General features: G+C 41.3%; 1 protein-coding gene across 1 annotated transcript in view; it reads right to left on the bottom strand.

Moving 5' to 3' along the window:
* The window catches only part of LOC106571038 (steroid hormone receptor ERR2), a 166,373-nt gene extending 146,594 nt beyond the window's left edge, over positions 1 to 19,779 (bottom strand). The window contains exon 1 of the mRNA XM_045695538.1: positions 19,422 to 19,779. The gene's annotated coding sequence lies outside the window, so the exon portion shown is untranslated. The remainder of the gene's footprint in view (positions 1 to 19,421) is intronic.
* Between the last annotated feature and the right edge of the window lie 331 nt (positions 19,780 to 20,110).

The raw sequence follows: 20,110 nt of genomic DNA, 5'->3' as shown, positions 1-20,110 counted from the left end.
CCATTGAGAATCAGTGGGTATATAAGTGGGAATTTAATTGAGAATCAGTGGGTATATCAGTGGGGTTACCATTGAGAATCAGTGGGTAAATCAGTGGTTTTACCATATAGAATCAGTGGGTATATAATTGGGTTTACCATTGAGAGTCAGTGGGTATATCAGTGGGAATATAATTGAGAATCAGTGGGTATATCAGTGGGTATATCACTAAGAATCAGTGGGTATATCAGTGGATATATCACTAAGAATCAGTGGGTATATCAGTGGGTTTACCATTGAGAATCAGTGGGTATATCAGTGGGTATATTATTGAGAATCAGTTGGTATATCAGTGGGTTTACCATTGAAAATCATTGGGTATATCAGTGGGAATACCATTGAGAATCAGTGGGTATATCAGTGGGTTTACCATTGAGAATCATTGGGTATATCAGTGGGAATACCATTGAGAATCAGTGGGTATATCAGTGGGTATATCATTGTGAATCAGTGGGTATATCAGTGGGTTTACCATTGAGAATCAGTGGGTATATCAGTGGGTTTACCATTGAGAATCATTGGGTATATCAGTGGGAATACCATTGAGAATCAGTGGGTATATCAGTGGGTATATCATTGTGAATCAGTGGGTATATCAGTGGGTATATCAGTGGGTTTACCATTGAGAATCATTGGGTATATCAGTGGGTATATCAGTGGGAATCAGTGGGTATATCAGTGGGCATATCATTGGGAATCAGTTGGTATATCAGTGGGTTTACCATTGAGAATCAGTTTGAATATTAGTGGGTATATCATTGAGAATCAGTGGGTATATCATTGGGAATCAGTGGGTATATCATTGGGTTTACCATTGAGAATCATTGGGTATATCAGTGGGTTTACCATTGAGAATCATTGGGTATATCAGTGGGTATACCATTGAGAATCAGTGGGTATATCATTGGGAATCATTGGGTATATCAGTGGGTTTACCATTGAGAATCATTGGGTATATCAATGGGTATACCATTGAGAATCAGTGGGTATATCATTGGGAATAAGTGGGTATATCAGTGGGTTTACCATTGAGAATCAGTGGGTATATCATTGTGAATCAGTGGGTATATCAGTGGGTTTACCATTGGGAATCAGTGGGCATATCATTGGGAAGCAGTTGGTATATCAGTGGGTTTACCATTGAGAATCAGTTGGTATATTAGTGGGTTTACCATTGAGAATCGGTGGGCATATCATTGGGAATAAGTGGGTATATCAGTGGGTTTACCATTGAGAATCAGTGGGTATATCAGTGGGTATATCATTGGGAATCAGTGGGTATATCAGTGGGTATATCATTGGGAATCGGTGGGTATATCATTGGGAATCAGTGGGTATATCAGTGGGTTTACCATTGAGAATCAGTGGGTAAATCAGTGGGTATATCATTGGGAATCAGTGGGTATATCAGTGGGTATACCATTGAGAATCAGTGGGTATATCAGTGGGTTTACCATTGAGAATCAGTGGGTATATCAGTGGGTATATCAGTGGGAATCAGTGGGTATATCAGTGGGTTTACCATTGAGAATCAGTGGGTATATCAGTGGGTATATCAGTGGGAATCAGTGGGTATATCAGTGGGTTTACCATTGAGAATCAGTGGGTATATCAGTGGGTATATCATTGGGTTGGTGCCCCCCCCTTGGGCTGTGCCGTGGCGGAGATCTTTGTGGGCTATACTCGGCCTTGTCCCGGGATGGTATGTTGGTGGTTGGAGATATCCCTCCAGTGGTGTGGAGGCTGTGCTTTGGCAAAGTGGGTGGGGTTATATCCTACCTGTTTGGCCCTGTCTGGGGGTTTCATCGGATGGGGCCACAGTGTCTCCTGACCCCTCCTGTCTCAGCCTCCAGTATTTATGCTGCAGTAGTTTATGTGTCGGGGGACTAGGGTCAGACTGTCACATCTGTTGTATTTCTCTTGTCTTTTCCGGTGTCCTGTGTGAATTTAAATATGCTCTCTCTAATTCTCTCTTTCTCTTTCTTTCTTTCTCTCTCTCGGAGGACCTGAGCCCTAGGACCATGCCTCAGGACTACCTGGCTTGATGACTCCTTGCTGTCCCCAGTTCACCTGGCCGTGCTGCTGCTCCAGTTCCAACTGTTCTGCCTGCAGCTATGGAACCCTGACCTGTTCACCGGACGTGCTACCTGTCCCAGACCTGTTATCCCAGACCTGCTGGAACCCTGACCTATTCACCGGACGTGCTACCTGTCCCAGACCTGCTGTTTTCAACTCTCTAGAGACAGCAGGAGCGGTAGAGATACTCTCAAAGATCGGCTATGAAAAAGCCAACTGACACTTACTCTTGTGTTGCTGACTTGTTGCACCCTCGACAACTACTATGATTATTATTATTTGACAATGCTGGTCATTTATGAACATTTGAACATCTAGGCCATGTGCTGTTATAATCTCCACCCGGCAGAGCCAGAAGAGGACTGGCCACCCCTCAAAGCCTGGTTCCTCTCTAGGTTTCTTCCTAGGTTTTGGCCTTTCTAGGGAGTTTTTCCTAGCCACCGTGCTTCTACACCTGCATTGCTTGCTGTTTGTGGTTTTAGGCTGGGTTTCTGTACAGCACTTTGAGATATCAGCTGATGTAAGGAGGGCTATATAAATACATTTGATTTGATTTGATTGGGAATCAGTGGGTATGTCAGTGGGTTTACCATTGAGAATCAGTGGGTATATCAGTGGGAATCAGTGGGTATATCAGTGGGTTTACCATTGGGAATCATCGGGTATAATTTGATCTTTTTTAAATGTAGTAATGTGGATTGTCTAAATATCACCATGTTGACTTTAAGATACTGCTTTTCCTGGAAGCTTTTTGTTGTTTTGTACTTTTCTGTGTTTTGATGCCTTATATACTTTGTCTCTGTGGGCTAATACAGTTGATCTATGTGTGTTACTAAGCCAGTGAGACACGAAGGGTTAATATCCCGCCTATTCGGTTTAACCACACTATGTATTTATCCAAAGAGAGCACATTTGATTGTTAAGGGTTAAGCTGCTATGGCAGAACAAGGCATAAATCACAACGCTGTACACACACACACATGCACTTACACACGTGCACGCACACACACACACACACACACACACACACACACACACACACACACTGGAACACACACTCACTCATTGTACAGGAGAGCCAAGGAGCCATGCATGAAATGAGTTCATTAATCTCTGTATGACAGTGTCCTGTCCTTGTTCTATCATCGACATGAACAGAACCCTTGCATTCTCTTCCCTTCACGTCTGACACGTAGATTGTGTGTGTGTGCGTGTGTGTGTGTGTGCGTGTGTGTGTGTGTGTGTGTGTGTGTGTGTGTGTGTGTGTGTGTGTGTGTGTGTGTGTGTGTGTGTGTGTGTGAGTGGACTGTATGACTAGTGTAAGTTGGCTTATCTTTTCTTCTCATTTTGTTCAAGTGTGTAAATTACTCAGCTTTGCATTTTGTTCAGGTGTGTAAATTACTCAGCTTTGCATTTTGTTCAGGTGTGTAAATTACTCAGCTTTGCATTTTGTTCAGGTGCGTAAATGACTCAGCTTTGTATTGTGTTCAACAAACTCCACTTAATTTCCATTTGAACACATTTTCTTAACTCAGTAAATAGTGTACACAGCAAAATGAAACATGTTTATATCTCAACCCTGAAAATCAGTTAACAATTTTATTTCAATATTGGCTTGCGGTTTCAAGCAGCTTGATGTATTCAGTCCTTGACAGACTGTGTTCCTGTAGAACGTACACATACTACAGAAGTATGTGGACACCTGCTCGTCTAACATCTCATTCCAAAATCATGGACATTAATATGGAGTTGGTCCCCCGGTTGCTGCTATAACAGCCTCCACTCTTCTGGGAAGGTTTTCCACTAGATGTTGGAACATTGCTGCGGGGACTTGCTTCCATTCAGCCACAAGAGCGTTAGTGATGTCGGGCACTGATGTTGGGCGATTAGGCCTGGCTCGCAGTCTGTGTTACAATTCATTCCAAAGGTGTTCGATGGGGTTGAGGTCAGGGCTCTGTGCAGGCCAGTCAAGTTCTTCCACACCAATCTCGACAAACCATTTCTGTATGGACCTCACTTTGTGTACAGGGACATTGTCATGCTGAAACATGAAAGGGCCTTCCTCAAACAGAATCGTCTAGAATGTCATTGTATGCTGTAGCGTTAAGATTTTTCACTTCACTGGAATTAAAGGGCCTAGCCCGAACCTTGAAAAACAGCCTCAGACCATCATTCCTCCTCCACCACACTGTACAGTTGGCACTATGCATTCAGGCCGGTAGCGTTCTCCTGGCAGTCGCCAAACCCAGATTTGTCAGTCGGACTGCCAGATGGTGAAGCGTGATTCATCACTCCAGAGAACTCTTTTCACTGCAGCAGAGTCCAATGGCGGCAAGCTTTACACCACTCCAGCCAACGCTTGTTTTTTGTGCATGGTGATCTTAGGCTTGTGTGTGGCTGCTCGTCCATGGAAACCCAATTCATGAAGCTCCTGATGAACAGTTATTCTGCTGACGTTGCTTCCAGAGGCAGTTTGGAATTCGCTAGTGAGTGTTGCAACCGAGGACAGACAATTTTTACGCACTATGCGCTTCAGCACTTGGTGGTCCCGTTCTGTGAGCTGGCGTGGCCTACCACTTTGCGGCTGAGCCATTGTCGTTCCTAGACTTTTCCCCTTCACAATAACAGTACTTACATTTGACCGGGGCAGCTCTAGCTGGACAGAAATTTACGAACTGACTTGTTGGAAAGGTGGCATCAGAAGACGGTGCCACATTGAAAGTCACTGAGCACTTCAGTAAAGCCATTCTACTGCAGTAGTGGAAAAAGTACCCAATTTTCATACTTGAGTAAAAGTAAAGATACCTTAAAAAGTAAAAGTCACCCAGTAAAATACTACTTGAGTAAAAGTCTAAAAGTATTTGGTTTAAAATGTACTTAAGTATCAAAAAGTAAAAGTATAAATCTTAAAACATTTGATATATTTTTTTAGGTACGATCAGGAATATCCTACAAACGAGACATCAAAAACTGTAAAATCTTATGTTTCATGGAATCGTGGCTGAATGATGACATGGATATTCAGCTAGCGGGATATACGCTGCACTGGCAAGATAGAACAGCACACTCCGGTAAGACGAGGGGGGGTGGTCTGTGCATATTTGTAAACAAAAGCTGGTGCACGAAATCTAAGGAAGTCTCTAGATTTTGCTCGCCTGAGGTAGAGTATCTTGTGATAAATTGCAGACCACACTACTTGCCTAGAGAGTTTTTAGCTATACTTTTCGTGGCTGTTTATTTACCACCACAGATGGATGCTAGCACTAAGACCGCACTCAGTCAGCTGTATAAGGAAATAAGCAAACAGGAAACCACTCAGAGACTTTAATGCAGGGAAACTTAAATCAGTTCTACCTAATTTCCATGAACATGTTAAATGTGCAACCAGAGGGAAAAAAAATTCTAGATCACCTGTACTCCACACACTGAGACGCGTACAAAGCTCGCCCTCGCCCTCCATTTGGTAAATCCGACAGCAATTCTATCCAGTGACTCGGTCTATAAAAAAGTAGTCAGATGAAGCAGATGCCAAACTACAGGACTGTTTTGCTATCACAGACTGGAACATGCTCCGGGATTCTTTCAATGGCATTGAGGAGTACATCACGTCAGTCACTGGCTTTATCAATAAGTGCATTGAGGACGTCGTCCCCACAGTGACTGTACGTACATACCCCAACCAGAAACCATGGATTACAGGCAACATTCGCACTGAGCTAAAGGGTAGAGCTGTCACTTTCAAGGAGCGGGACTCTAACCCGGAAGCTTATAAAATATCCTGCTATGCCCTCCGACAAACCATCAAACAGGCAACGTGTCAGTACAGGGCTTAGATTGAATCGTACTACACCGGCTCTGACGCTCGTCTTATGTGGCAGGGCTTGCAAACTATTACAGACTACAAAGGGAAGCACAGCCGCGAGTTGACCAGTGACACGAGCCTACCAGATGAGCTAAATCACATCTATGCTCGCGTCGAGGCAAGCAACACTGAGGCATGCATGAGAGCATCAGCTGTTCCGGACGACTGTGTGATCACGCTCTCCGTAGCCGACGTGAGTACGACGTTTAAACAGGTCAACATTTACAAGGCTGCAGGGCCAGATGGATTACCAGGGCATGTGCTCCGGGCATGTGCTGACCAACTGGCAGGTGTCTTCACTGACATTTTCAACATGTCCCTGATTGAGTCTGTAATACCAACATGTTTCAAGCAGACCACCAAATGAAATGACTACAGACCCGTAGCACTCACGTCTGTAGCCATGAAGTGCTTTTAAAGGCTGGTAATGTTTGGATCAACCTAAGAGAACAACTGTTTACAAGAAAATGACTAAATGTGTTGAAGCCAAACATATGATTCAATACCACCTATTATATTTGATAATAACAAACCTGTATATCAAGTTGTGACCTATTTCTTCTACCGTTCAACATACTTTCCCCATTTTTGTTAAACCTAATAAATAACACAAATACAAACTAATATGTATACATCCCATTTTTCATGTTGTACCAAGTTTATTTCTCACTTTGGAATTACCTATCCACATTTCTTCAATTGGCTAACAAGCAATTAAATCAATGTCCTGTTAATCAAGATATTAAGTTAGTTTCATCACATGAAATCATGACTCCAAACACCTTCTTTACCTAAGACTTTCACATTAACTGGTTACAATCTCATGTATATATTTTTCCCTTTATTTAACTTGGCAAGTCAGTTGATTAAGAACAAATTCTTATTTACAATGACGGCCTACACCGACAACACTGGGCCAATTGCGCGCCGCCCTATGGGACTCCCAATTGTGGCCAACCTTCAATCGAACCAGGGTGTCTGTAGTGACCCCTCAAGTGCTGAGATGCAGTGCCTTAGACCACTGCGCCACTCGTGAGGCCCTTGGGAACCATTTCCAGGCTCTTTAGTATCACACTATTTACACAGATATCATTTCAGTGCTTGCCGTGAACATGCTGTATAATCATAAAATAAAATAAAACAGAACACGTTACCTGGAATGACATTCACTCTCATGGGTGGCCAAAAAAGAACAAACTGAAAACCAGGCCTCCAATAGGCCACACAACCAAGTCTTCTGTTAGGCTGTCGCTAATATATTGCGCCCACTGCAATGTGAATGTGGTATTTAGGAGCTTCCATTCAGTTCAAAACATCACATTGATCAGTCAAATTCATTATTTGATTTCAAACAAATTGAATAAAATAGGTTGAACAAACCAATGTGTAATTTTGGATCATAACAATCAGAAAAAGCATTTCAGATTAACTTTTTTACAGTGTGTACTGTACCCATCCACACCACAGACCAGCTAGCAGCTACTGTCATTAATAAACATGTCACTCTGCGATTGGCGGAACAGGGCGGCTCAAAACCAGCACTTTTCCACCACCTGCTCTATCCATCCGTCAGTAGAAATCTAAAGTTCTAATTCCTAAATCTCTGGCCAGGGCACCGGTTGTTGTTGCTGTTACTTACACCAGACCAGACCCAGGCCTGATGATTCACCCATTTCTTCTGCATCTATCCAGGCCCAGTGACCCACCCATTTCTACTGCATCTATCCAAGCCCAGTGACCCACCCATTTCTACTGCATCTATCCAAGCCCAGTGACCCAGCCATTTCTACTGCATCTATCCAAGCCCAGTGACCCAGCCATTTCTACTGCATCTATCCAAGCCCAGTGACCCAGACATTTCTACTGCATCTATCCAAGCCCAGTGACCCAGCCATTTCTACTGCATCTATCCAAGCCCAGTGACCCAGCCATTTCTACTGCATCTATCCAGACCAACAGCTGAACTATCAGTAAGCTAGAAATACCATTCTAAATCTCTTGTTCCGGGAGACCAAGACCAGTAATCAAACAATTAACCAGATGCCACAGGTCAGCTGAGAGGAAGCAAACTCTTAACCAATCAGAACAACAGAGCCCAAGCTCTTGACCAATCAGATGCTGATCAGAACAACAGAGCCCAAGCTGTACTTTAGCCGGGGACACTATAACACTGAAACCGATGCCGATGGTTTTATTCAAAACAACATTACAGGGATTCAACCAGCCATGCTAAGTATTCAAGTCAACCGTTTCCCTGCACTGCCTTTAGAAAATCACTGCATAACACACAATAATGTATAGGCTAGCCTACGATGCAAAATATCCCTAAAATCTCCTTTAATTTAACAGAGCTGGGGATAAAACTTACAACTAATGTATTTAATACCATAGGCTATTGATTGTGGTATTGGATTTTCCTTGTCATATTACTGATGTTTCCAGAACTAACCCAGAACTGGCAAAGCACATTATATCTGAGACAGATCCATTTCAAATATACTGTAACAACAATAAGAAGAACTCAATACTGTGCTGTAAAGCTGCTATTATAGAACGTAGAATCAGACTGTCACATCATTCAAATTCTACAAATTAACTGTTCGAATTACAGATTATTTTCGTTTTTTTCTCTAAAGACACCAGAAGTCTGTTTACTGGACATTTGCACCTGCTATTTTGTCATGACATTAGAGGTCAAATAAAATAAAGCTCTTATCATTAAACAGTCTTCATTTACTCTTATGTGAATAAACATCTGTCAATTCATATCTTCATCTTAATGTTACTGGTTGTTCTAAACTACATTTCTGCTTTTATCCCCTCAAGAAAATAAAACATGTAATCTAGGGTAGTCTAGTGGTCTGAGCTGGCACACATTTCTACGGCGTCGGTATAGGTCTGAATACAGCTTACTGTCCTTTGACACAACCTGTCTCTGTCTCTCTCCACTGTTATCATCTCTATCTCTCTCCACTGTCATCCTCTCTATCTCTCTCCACTGTCATCCTCTCTATCTCTCTCCACTGTTATCCTCTCTGTCTTTCCCCACTGTCATCCTCTCTATCTCTCCACTGTCATCCTCTCTGTCTCTCTCCACTGTCATCCTCTCTATCTCTCTCCACAGTCATCCTCTCTGTCTTTCCCCACTGTCATCCTCTCTATCTCTCTCCACTGTCATCCTCTCTATCTCTCTCCACTGTCATCCTCTCTGTCTTTCCCCACTGTCATCCTCTCTATCTTTCTCCACTGTCATCCTCCCTATCTTTCTCCACTGTCATCCTCTCTATCTCTCTCCACTGTCATCCTCTCTGTCTTTCTCCACTGTCATCCTCTCTGTCTCTCTCCACTGTCATCCTCTCTATCTTTCTCCACTGTCATCCTCTCTGTCTTTCCCCACTGTCATCCTCTCTATCTTTCTCCACTGTCAGGTTGGAGGGGGAGCGTTGCTGCACAGCTGTTTTCAGGTCTCTCCAGAGATGTTCGATCGGGTTCAAGTCCAGGCTCTGGCTGGGCCACTCAAAGACATTCAGAGATTTGGCCCGAAGCCAAGTCGTTGTCCTGTCGGAAGGTGAACCTTTGCCCCAGTCTAAGGTCCTGAGCACTCTGGAGCAGGTTTTCATCAAGGATCTGTCTGTACTTTGCTCTGTTCATCTTTGCCTCGATCCTGACTAGTCTCCCAGTCCCTGCCACTGAATAACACTGCCACAGCTTGATGCTGCCACCACCATGCTTCACCGTATGGATGGAACCACATTTCTCCAGATGTGACACTTGGCAGTCAGGCCAAAGAGTTCAATTTTGGTTTCATCAGACTAGAGAATCCTGTTTCTCATGGTCTGAGAGTCCTCTTAGGTGCCTTTTGGCAAACTCCAAGTGGGTTGTCATGTGCCTTTTACTGAGGAGTGGCTTCCGTCTGGCTACTCTACCATAAAGGTCTGATTGTTGGAGTGCTGCAGAGATGGTTGTTGTTCTGGAAGTTTCTCCCATCTCCACAGAGGAACTCTGGAGTTCTGTCAGAGACCATCGGGTTCTTTGTCACCTCCTTGGCCAAGGCCCTTCTCCCCCCGATTGCTCAGTCTGGCCGGGCGGCCAGCTCTAGGAAGAGTATTGGTGATTCCAAACTTCTTCCATTTAAGAATGATGGAAGCCATTGTGTTCTTGGTGACCTTCAATGCTGCAGACATTTTTTGGCACCCTTCCCCAGATCTGTGCCTCGACACAATCCTGTCTCGGAGCTCTAAGGACAATTCTTTCTGCCTCATGGCTTTGTTTTTGCTCTGACATGAACTGTCAACTGTTGGACCTTATATAGACGACAGGTGTGTGCCTTTCCAAATCATGTCCAATCAATTGAATTTACCACAGGTGGATCCCAATCAAGTTGTAGAAAAATCTAAAGGATATCAAGAGATATTCAATGTCTGATTGATTATTGTTACCCATCTACCAATCAATGGCCTTCTTTATGAGGCTTTCAAAAGGCTCCCTGGTCTTTGGAGTTGAATCTAGCTGCAGTCACAGATAGACATATAGACAGGAATGTATCTAGCTGCAGTCACAGACAGACAGACAGACAGACAGACAGACAGACAGACAGACAGACAGACAGACAGACAGACAGACAGACAGACAGACAGACAGACAGACAGACAGACAGACAGACAGACAGACAGACAGACAGAAGAATGTATCTAGCTGTGGTCACAGATAGACAGACACACTAACACATGGACACACACACACACACACACACACACACACACACACACACACACACACACACACACACTCCTTGTGTGTGTGTGTGAGTGCGTGCATAGATGTGACACACACACGGGTGGGACTGGAGACTCACACACTGACCTAATAACTAATTTTAGCGAACGCAAATCAAACAGCCTCAAGACAGAGATACTGCGTGTAGATTATGGAGGGGGAAAAAACCCGATGTAATTCATTTTAGAATAAGGCTGTAACGTAACAAAATGTGGAAAAGTCAAGGGGTCTGAATACTATCTGAATGCACTATAGTAATGTGGTGTCTGCAGTTATATACAGTAGTAATGTGGTGTCTGCAGTTATATACAGTAGTAATGTGGTGCCTACAGTTATATGCAGTAGTAATGTGGTGTCTGCAGTTAGATACAGTAGTAATGTGGTGTCTGCAGTTATATACAGTAGTAATGTGGTGTCTGCAGTTATATACAGTAGTAATGTGGTGCCTGCAGTTATATACAGTAGTAATGTGGTGCCTGCAGTTATATACAGTAGTAATGTGGTGCCTGCAGTTATATACAGTAGTAATGTGGTGCCTAGTTATATACAGTAGTAATGTGGTGCCTACAGTTATATACAGTAGTAATGTGGTGTCTGCAGTTAGATACAGTAGTAATGTGGTGTCTGCAGTTATATACAGTAGTAATGTGGTGTCTGCAGTTATATACAGTAGTAATGTGGTGCCTGCAGTTATATACAGTAGTAATGTGGAGCCTGCAGTTATATACAGTAGTAATGTGGTGTCTGCAGTTATATACAGTAGTAATGTGGAGCCTGCAGTTATATACAGTAGTAATGTGGTGTCTGCAGTTATATACAGTAGTAATGTGGTGCCTAGTTATATACAGTAGTAATGTGGTGCGTACAGTTATATACAGTAGTAATGTGGTGTCTGCAGTTATATACAGTAGTAATGTGGTGCCTGCAGTTATATACAGTAGTAATGTGGTGTCTGCAGTTATATACAGTAGTAATGTGGTGCCTGCAGTTATATACAGTAGTAATGTGGTGCCTGCAGGTATATACAGTAGTAATGTGGTGCCTGCAGTTATATACAGTAGTAATGTGGTGCCTGCAGTTATATACAGTAGTAATGTGGTGCCTGCTGTTATATACAGTAGTAATGTGGTGTCTGCAGTTATATACAGTAGTAATGTGGTGCCTAGTTATATACAGTAGTAATGTGGTGCCTACAGTTATATACAGTAGTAATGTGGTGTCTGCAGTTAGATACAGTAGTAATGTGGTGTCTGCAGTTATATACAGTAGTAATGTGGTGTCTGCAGTTATATACAGTTGTAATGTGGTGCCTGCAGTTATATACAGTAGTAATGTGGTGCCTGCAGTTATATACAGTAGTAATGTGGTGTCTGCAGTTATATACAGTAGTAATGTGGTGCCTAGTTATATACAGTAGTAATGTGGTGCCTACAGTTATATACAGTAGTAATGTGGTGTCTGCAGTTATATACAGTAGTAATGTGGTGCCTGCAGTTATATACAGTAGTAATGTGGTGTCTGCAGTTATATACAGTAGTAATGTGGTGTCTACAGTTATATACAGTAGTAATGTGGTGCCTGCAGTTATATACAGTAGTAATGTGGTGCCTGCAGTTATATACAGTAGTAATGTGGTGTCTGCAGTTAGATACAGTAGTAATGTGGTGCCTACAGTTATATACAGTAGTAATGTGGTGTCTGCAGTTATATACAGTAGTAATGTGGTGTCTGCAGTTAGATACAGTAGTAATGTGGTGCCTACAGTTATATACAGTAGTAATGTGGTGTCTGCAGTTATATACAGTAGTAATGTGGTGCCTGCAGTTATATACAGTAGTAATGTGGTGTCTGCAGTTATATACACTAGTAATGTGGTGTCTGTAGTTATATACAGTAGTAATGTGGTGTCTGCAGTTATATACAATAATAATGTGGTGTTTGCAGTTATATACAGTAGTAATGTGGTGCCTACAGTTATATACAGTAGTAATGTGGTGTCTGCAGTTATGTACAGTAGTAATGTGGTGCCTACAGTTATATACAGTAGTAATGTGGTGTCTGCAGTTAGATACAGTAGTAATGTGGTGCCTTCAGTTATATAGTAATGTGGTGTCTGCAGTTATATACAGTAGTAATGTGGTGTCTGCAGTTATATACAGTAGTAATGTGATGCCTGCAGTTATATAGTAATGTGGTGTCTGCAGTTATATACAGTAGTAATGTGGTGTCTGTAGTTATATACAGTAGTAATGTGGTGTCTGCAGTTATATACAATAATAATGTGGTGTCTGCAGTTATATACAGTATTAATGTGGTGTATGTAGTTATATACAGTAGTAATGTGGTGTCTGAAGTTATATACAGTAGTAATGTGGTGTCTGTAGTTATATACAGTAGTAATGTGGTGTCTGCAGTTATATACAGTAGTAATGTGGTGTCTGCAGTTATATAGAGTAGTAATGTGGTGTCTGCAGTTATATACAATAATAATGTGGTGTCTGCAGTTATATACAGTAGTAATGTGGTGTATGTAGTTATATACAGTAGTAATGTGGTGTCTGCAGTTATATACAGTAGTAATGTGGTGCCTACAGTTATATACAGTAGTAATGTGGTGTCTGCTGTTATATACAGTAGTAATGTGGTGTCTGCAGTTAGATACAGTAGTAATGTGGTGCCTTCAGTTATATACAGTAGTAATGTGGTGTCTGCAGTTATATACAGTAGTAATGTGGTGCCTTCAGTTATATACAGTAGTAATGTGGTGTCTGCAGTTAGATACAGTAGTCATGTGGTGCCTTCAGTTATATACAGTAGTAATGTGGTGCCTTCAGTTATATACAGTAGTAATGTGGTGTCTGCAGATATATACAATAGTAATGTGGTGCCTGCAGTTTTGGACCCAGTAGTCAGATTCTGTACAGGAACGGCCTGCTAAATATATACACATGAAGGTGGGCATAAAGGTGAACAGTGGTAGGTTAATTGGTGCAAGCTGAGAAGGTAAACATCCTGAGCGTCACTATTGCTGGTGACAAGCGGTATTCGGTACAGCATGTCACAGTGTATAGAGAGGTATGTGTGTACCTAATTCTGCTGCAACACAGGTACAGGGGGATTAGATATAGTGTCCCCGCAACAAATAGGGACAAACTCAATACCACACACTGTCTATCAATCATTCACACACACACACACACACACACACACACACACACACACACACACACACACACACACACACACACACACACACACACACACACACACACACACACACACGAGGGGGCACAACGTACATGAGGATGGCTGAGGGGTGGTCTGGAAGGGGGCAAGGCCCCCCGGCTACAAGTTGGAGAATGTTTTTCATTTTCAAACCCCTCTTTCCTTCAATCTAGAGCAATAATAATTTTGCTTAATTCTATGGAGAAAAAAAAAAACATGTACATTTTTATGCATATCTAAGTATACCTCTTGAGCTGTCTTTATCCTCCTGATTGGTGTTTCTTAATAAAAAATAAATAAAAAATGCTACTCTGCCTCTGCTAAATTCTGGGTAAAAGATTTGAAAGGAATTTGAGTCTTACTCAGTACATTTTGTTATTGCTTGCTTTTCTAAAGTCTACCAACCTGTCCAGCAGACATGCCAGCTAAGATAGTTAGACAGTCTAGCTACTTGTTTGATAGCTAGTTATGAGTTTTGGATCTTGAGAACCTATCAGCGTTAGCTAAAGCCAACTTCATAAAATTGCTAGGTGGCTAGTACTATTACAGAGAAACAAGAACATGACAAATCTGAGGGGGCACGTGTCCCTGTGCCATCTATATCTGAGGGGGCACGTGCCCCTATGCCATCTATATCTGAGGGGGCACGTGCCCCTGTGCCCCCTATATCTGAGGGGGCACGTGCCCCTGTGCCACCTATAGCTGAGGGGGCACGTGCCCCTGTGCCACCTATATCTGAGGGGGCACGTGCCCCTATGCCACCTATATCTGAGGGGGCACGTGCCCCTGTGCCACCTATTTCTGAGGGGGCACGTGCCCCTGTGCCACCTATATCTGAGGGGACACGCGCCCCTGTGCCACCTATATCTGAGGGGGCACGTGCCCCTGTGCCCGCTATATCTGAGGGGGCACGTGCCCCTGTGCCCCCCATATCTGAGGGGACATGTGCCCCTATGCCCCCTATATTTGAGGAGGCACGTGCCCCTGTGCCACCTATATCTGAGGGGGCACGTGCCCCTGTGCCACCTATATCTGAGGGGGCACGTGCCCCTGTGCCACCTATATTTGAGGGGGCACGCGCCCCTGTGCCACCTATATCTGAGGGGGCACGTGCTCCTGAGGATGCAATTCAGTTCCAACATACATCAGAAGATGTTTAATAGCATGCTGAACCTGTTAGTATGATATTATAGATGTTGCAGAACAGAACATGAAAATCTGTTGCAATAAATCTGTTAGATTGAATGTAATAAAAACAAACACATTACCATTTAATCATGTTTTTTGTTTTGTGTAATTTGAGCAGAATTCAATTAAAACGACAACAACAAATTATCTCAAACAAGTAGTCATTATTTACAAATGGAATATTGCTGTATAGTGAAACAGGGTAAACCAATAAGTTATGTTTCTATAACCACCGAATTAGTTTCACAGCGTTTTATAATTGATAACTGTAGCAAAGAAATTACAGCTTATCTGTGATATGACAACCCCTCTTTAAACCCATTTAAATCACACACACACACACACACACACACACACACACACACACACACACACACACACACACACACACACACACACACACACACACACACACACACACACACACACAACTGTTTAGCCACAATGAATTTCAGTTGATTTGTAATTAAACCAATAGCAAAACAGGTATAGGAGTTGCAGCTACTCACTTAGCTACCTACAGTAATCCTATTACTCATTATGATATTATGGACCAACAACTGACAGATTTAGTACTGCACCTAATCATTTTACAAACTAGTTCATCAAAAGTTCAACCGTTCATTGCGGGAATAAAGTATATACATACTTATAACATGTTGAGTATTTAAAGCATAAAGTATATATAACATAGAGAGTATTTAAAGAATAAATTATATATAACATATAGAGTACTTAAAGCAGAAAGTAAATATGACATATAAAGTATTTAAAGTATAAAGTTTATATATATATAACCTATAGAGTATTTAAAGCATAAATTATATATAACAGAGTATTTAAAGAAGAAAGTATATATATATATATATATATATATATATATAAAACCTATAGAGTATTTAAAGCATAAATTATATACAACATATAGAGTATTTAAAGCATAAAGTGTATGTAGCATATAGAGTATTTCAAGCATAAAGTATATGTAACATATAGAGTATTTAAAGGAAAAAGTATATATAACAGAGTATTTAAATCATAAAGTATATATAACATATAGAGTATTTAAAGCATAAAATATATTTAACATGTAGAGTATTTAAATCATAAAGTACATGTAACATATTGAGTATTTAAAGCATAAAGTAGAAATACCATATAGAGTATATATATCATAAAGTATATATAACATATGGAGTATTTAAAGCATAAAGTATATATTACATATAGAGTATTTAAAGATACATACAAATGTTGTGGCGTAGCCTACTCAAATATTTTAAGTAAAATTACTTTCTTTAGAATATAGGTAGTACTGTTCTGAAATAGACAAATCGTTGCTGTGTTTGAAGCATAGTAACTAACCAAGTATCTACGAGGTGACATTTTGTGCTATAGCAGATAAGTGATTATTTCACACTATACAAATGATATCAACAGATACCCGAGTGGCGCAGCGGTCTAAGGCACTGCATCTCAGTGCTAGAGACATCACTACAGACCCTGGTTTGATTCCAGGCTGTATCAAAACCGTCCATGATTGGGAGTCACATAAGGCGGCGCACAATTGGCCCAGCTTCGTCCGGGTTAGGGTTTGGCCGTGGTAGACCGTCATTGTAAATAAGATTTTGTTCTTAACTGACTTGCCTTGTTAAATAAAGGTTAAAATGTATTTATTTTTTTAAATAGAAAATATACTATGACACAGAATGATTATATCGATATTTTAAAAAAGTATATTATATACATATATATACAAAATGTATTCTAAATGAATTAATGTATTAAATGTTCTTAAACAAGGTACGTTATTATTCTTATACATGCCCAAAGTGTCAGTGAGTGTCAGTAAAGCAGGTTAAGAGAGGATTTAGAGGGTTTGAAACACTACAGTCTACAGTTCCCTTGACAGCATCACTCGCACATCCCATCTAGAGTTTAATAACACTGAGAGGATTAGAAGAGGACTGAACCTGGTTCCTCTCTAGGTTTCTTCCTAGGTTCCTGCCTTTCTAGAAAGTTTTTCCTAGTGCTTCTGCCTCCGCATTGCTTGTATTTTGGTGGGTTTTATGCTGAGTATCTGTAAAGCACTTTGTGACAACTGCTGATGTAAAAAAAAAAGGCTTATAATTTATAAAATATATTTGATTGATTATACTGATTGATTATACTGAAGCTGCTCCTCGTAAGACCTAATGACTTTAATTAGTTCAACGTGTTAAATTAGTTACATTGAAGAGCTTCTCTCTAGACATGTAAAGGTTATCGTTAGCTATACGGATCATCTGCTTGATACATGCAAAGGTTATCGTTAGCTATACGGATCATCTGCTTGATACATGCAAAGGTTATCGTTAGCTATACGGATCATCTGCTTGATACATGCAAAGGTTATCGTAAGCTATACGGATCATCTGCTTGATACATGCAAAGGTTATGGTTAGCTAAACGGATCATCTGCTTGATACATGCAAAGGTTATCGTAAGCTATACGGATCATCTGCTTGATACATGAAAAGGTTATCGTTAGCTATGCGGATCATCTGCTTGATACATGCAAAGGTTATGGTTAGCTATATGGATCATCTGCTTGATACATGCAAAGGTTATCGTTAGCTATACGGATCATCTGCTTGATACATGCAAAGGTTATGGTTAGCTATACGGATCATCTGCTTGATACATGCAAAGGTTATCGTAAGCTATACGGATCATCTGCTTGATACATGCAAAGGTTATGGTTAGCTAAACGGATCATCTGCTTGATACATGCAAAGGTTATCGTAAGCTATGCGGATCATCTGCTTGATACATGCAAAGGTTATCGTAAGCTACACGGATCATCTGCTTGATACATGCAAAGGTTATGGTTAGCTATACGGATCATCTGCTTGGTCTTCTACCACTCCGGTCTGGTTCTGTTGTGTTTGTTAATTAGTTGTAATTACTTGTAATGAGATAATTTAGTTCAGTTAAAGAGCTTCTCTCTAGACATGCAAAGGTTAGAATATACTATATAATTGGGATTACCCATGTGACTTCCACAATTTCAATACAGTTTACTTATTTTAATGGCCTAGTTTTTTTCCTGTAATATTTTATTAATTAACATTTTAAATGGGAAGAAAATGTAGACAGTTACTGTCTGAAGACCATATGAACAATTGTAGATAATTGTTTAACTGGAAAATATATATTGTACTTCTTATAAATGTTAATTTTACTGCAGTGTGGCTGAATCAGGGTCACACAGAGTATTTCTTGGTAGTCTTAAACAAATCTACTTTGAAACTAAAGTAAACACCTCACACACATGGTTATGGAATTATAAAAAGAAGACGCCTGAACCATGTCAGATAAATAGAATAAAATGTTGAGTTTTTAATCCCAATATTACACTTTATAAACATCACAGAGACTGAAATATAACAAAGAAAACGTTTGACATAGAAACACCAGATGTTTATAAATTATGAGATTATAACAAATATTAATACAATTACACACATGACGCCAATAGGTAATTTGACTGCAAGAAAGGTCTATAAAGTATTGGAAGGACGCTTCATAAATGCTGCTGTTTTAATGCCGTGAATCAACAATTGCTATTGGATAAATAGAGTCAATATCAACTAATGTCAATTTTGAGAGAGCAATAGAGAATAGTCGTTATCCTAAATTGATAATGTCATTTCAGAAGGTATTGCTTTTTTAATTACATTTTTATAAATCTAAATTAATTTCCTACGAGCGCTGTATTAAAACACACACACACACACGCACGCACGCACGCACGCACGCACGCACGCACGCACGCACGCACGCACGCACGCACGCACGCACGCACACACACACACACACACACACACACACACACACACACACACATGCAATGTTTGATAAAACAGGTGCAGGCAGAGCTGTAAAGTGGTCGTTTGGCTATCATTCCATTAATCTGGGTACTGTTACTCCCAGAGCCTCGAGGGGGTGAACCCTGATCCTAATGTAGAGAGTGGTGGGACGATCGGCACACCTCCTAAGTAAGGTTCTACTTGTACTGTGCAGGTCAACCTAACTCTCCTAATTAGTTTAACGGATATATTAAATAAATGTATAAAGCAAATGGTCAACTCTGAGGAAACAGTGATTTAACATTTAATGACAAAACATTACCGCTTTCACTTTCTTAAAACATTGAAACAAAATGAGTGAATCGATAATATAGAAAAGAGAGAGAGAAAAGTTCTGCACCTACTGGTCGTGATGACAGAGGGAGTCTGAAACATTTCAAACAGTTCAGAAACATCCATCAGTCAGTCCAGGTTTGGCATTTCAGGAGACTGAGGGAGAAAGAATCAGTTCCCAAGTCGCATTCTCATCACTGACAGACACAGCAGGCAGGTGAGCAACTTCCTGAGAACAGTCGTTCAGTCTGTCAGCAGTCTCTTCACACACTTCTGTCCTGTCCTGCTCCTCACTAGAAACACCTCTGGATCGGCCCGACAAGCTTCGCTACGCACAGGTAGTAAACCGCAGGTTGAGTGCGTCAGAGGAGAGAGAAAGAGGAACTAGAGAGAGAGAGAGAGAGAGAGAGAGAGAGAGAGAGAGAGAGAGAGAGACATAGACCGAGAGAGAGAGAGAGAGAGATGGAAATAGAGAGAGAGAGAGATGGATGGATAGAGAGTGAAAGAGAGAGAGAGAGAGATGGATAGAGAGAGCGAGTAACAGAGTGAGAGTGCGCAGCACACTATGGCTGAAGTAGTCAGTGAGAGAGTGGGCTCTTTAAGAAGGGGGGGGATTGATGAATATGGAACAGCTGCTGTTGGCTGGCTGGGAGGGGGCCGACCTTACAGCGGCCAAGGGGGTTGGCAAGCGACACCAGGGGGAGGGGCTAACCGACAGCCAGTGAGAGCCCAGCCATTCACAAGGGAACTCAGTAACACA

Source organism: Salmo salar, chromosome ssa15 (assembly GCF_905237065.1).
Source record: "Salmo salar chromosome ssa15, Ssal_v3.1, whole genome shotgun sequence".
Taxonomy (NCBI): domain Eukaryota; kingdom Metazoa; phylum Chordata; class Actinopteri; order Salmoniformes; family Salmonidae; genus Salmo; species Salmo salar.
The sequence above is the reverse complement of the archived record's forward strand: the minus strand, read 5'-3'. Positions and strand labels throughout refer to the sequence as shown.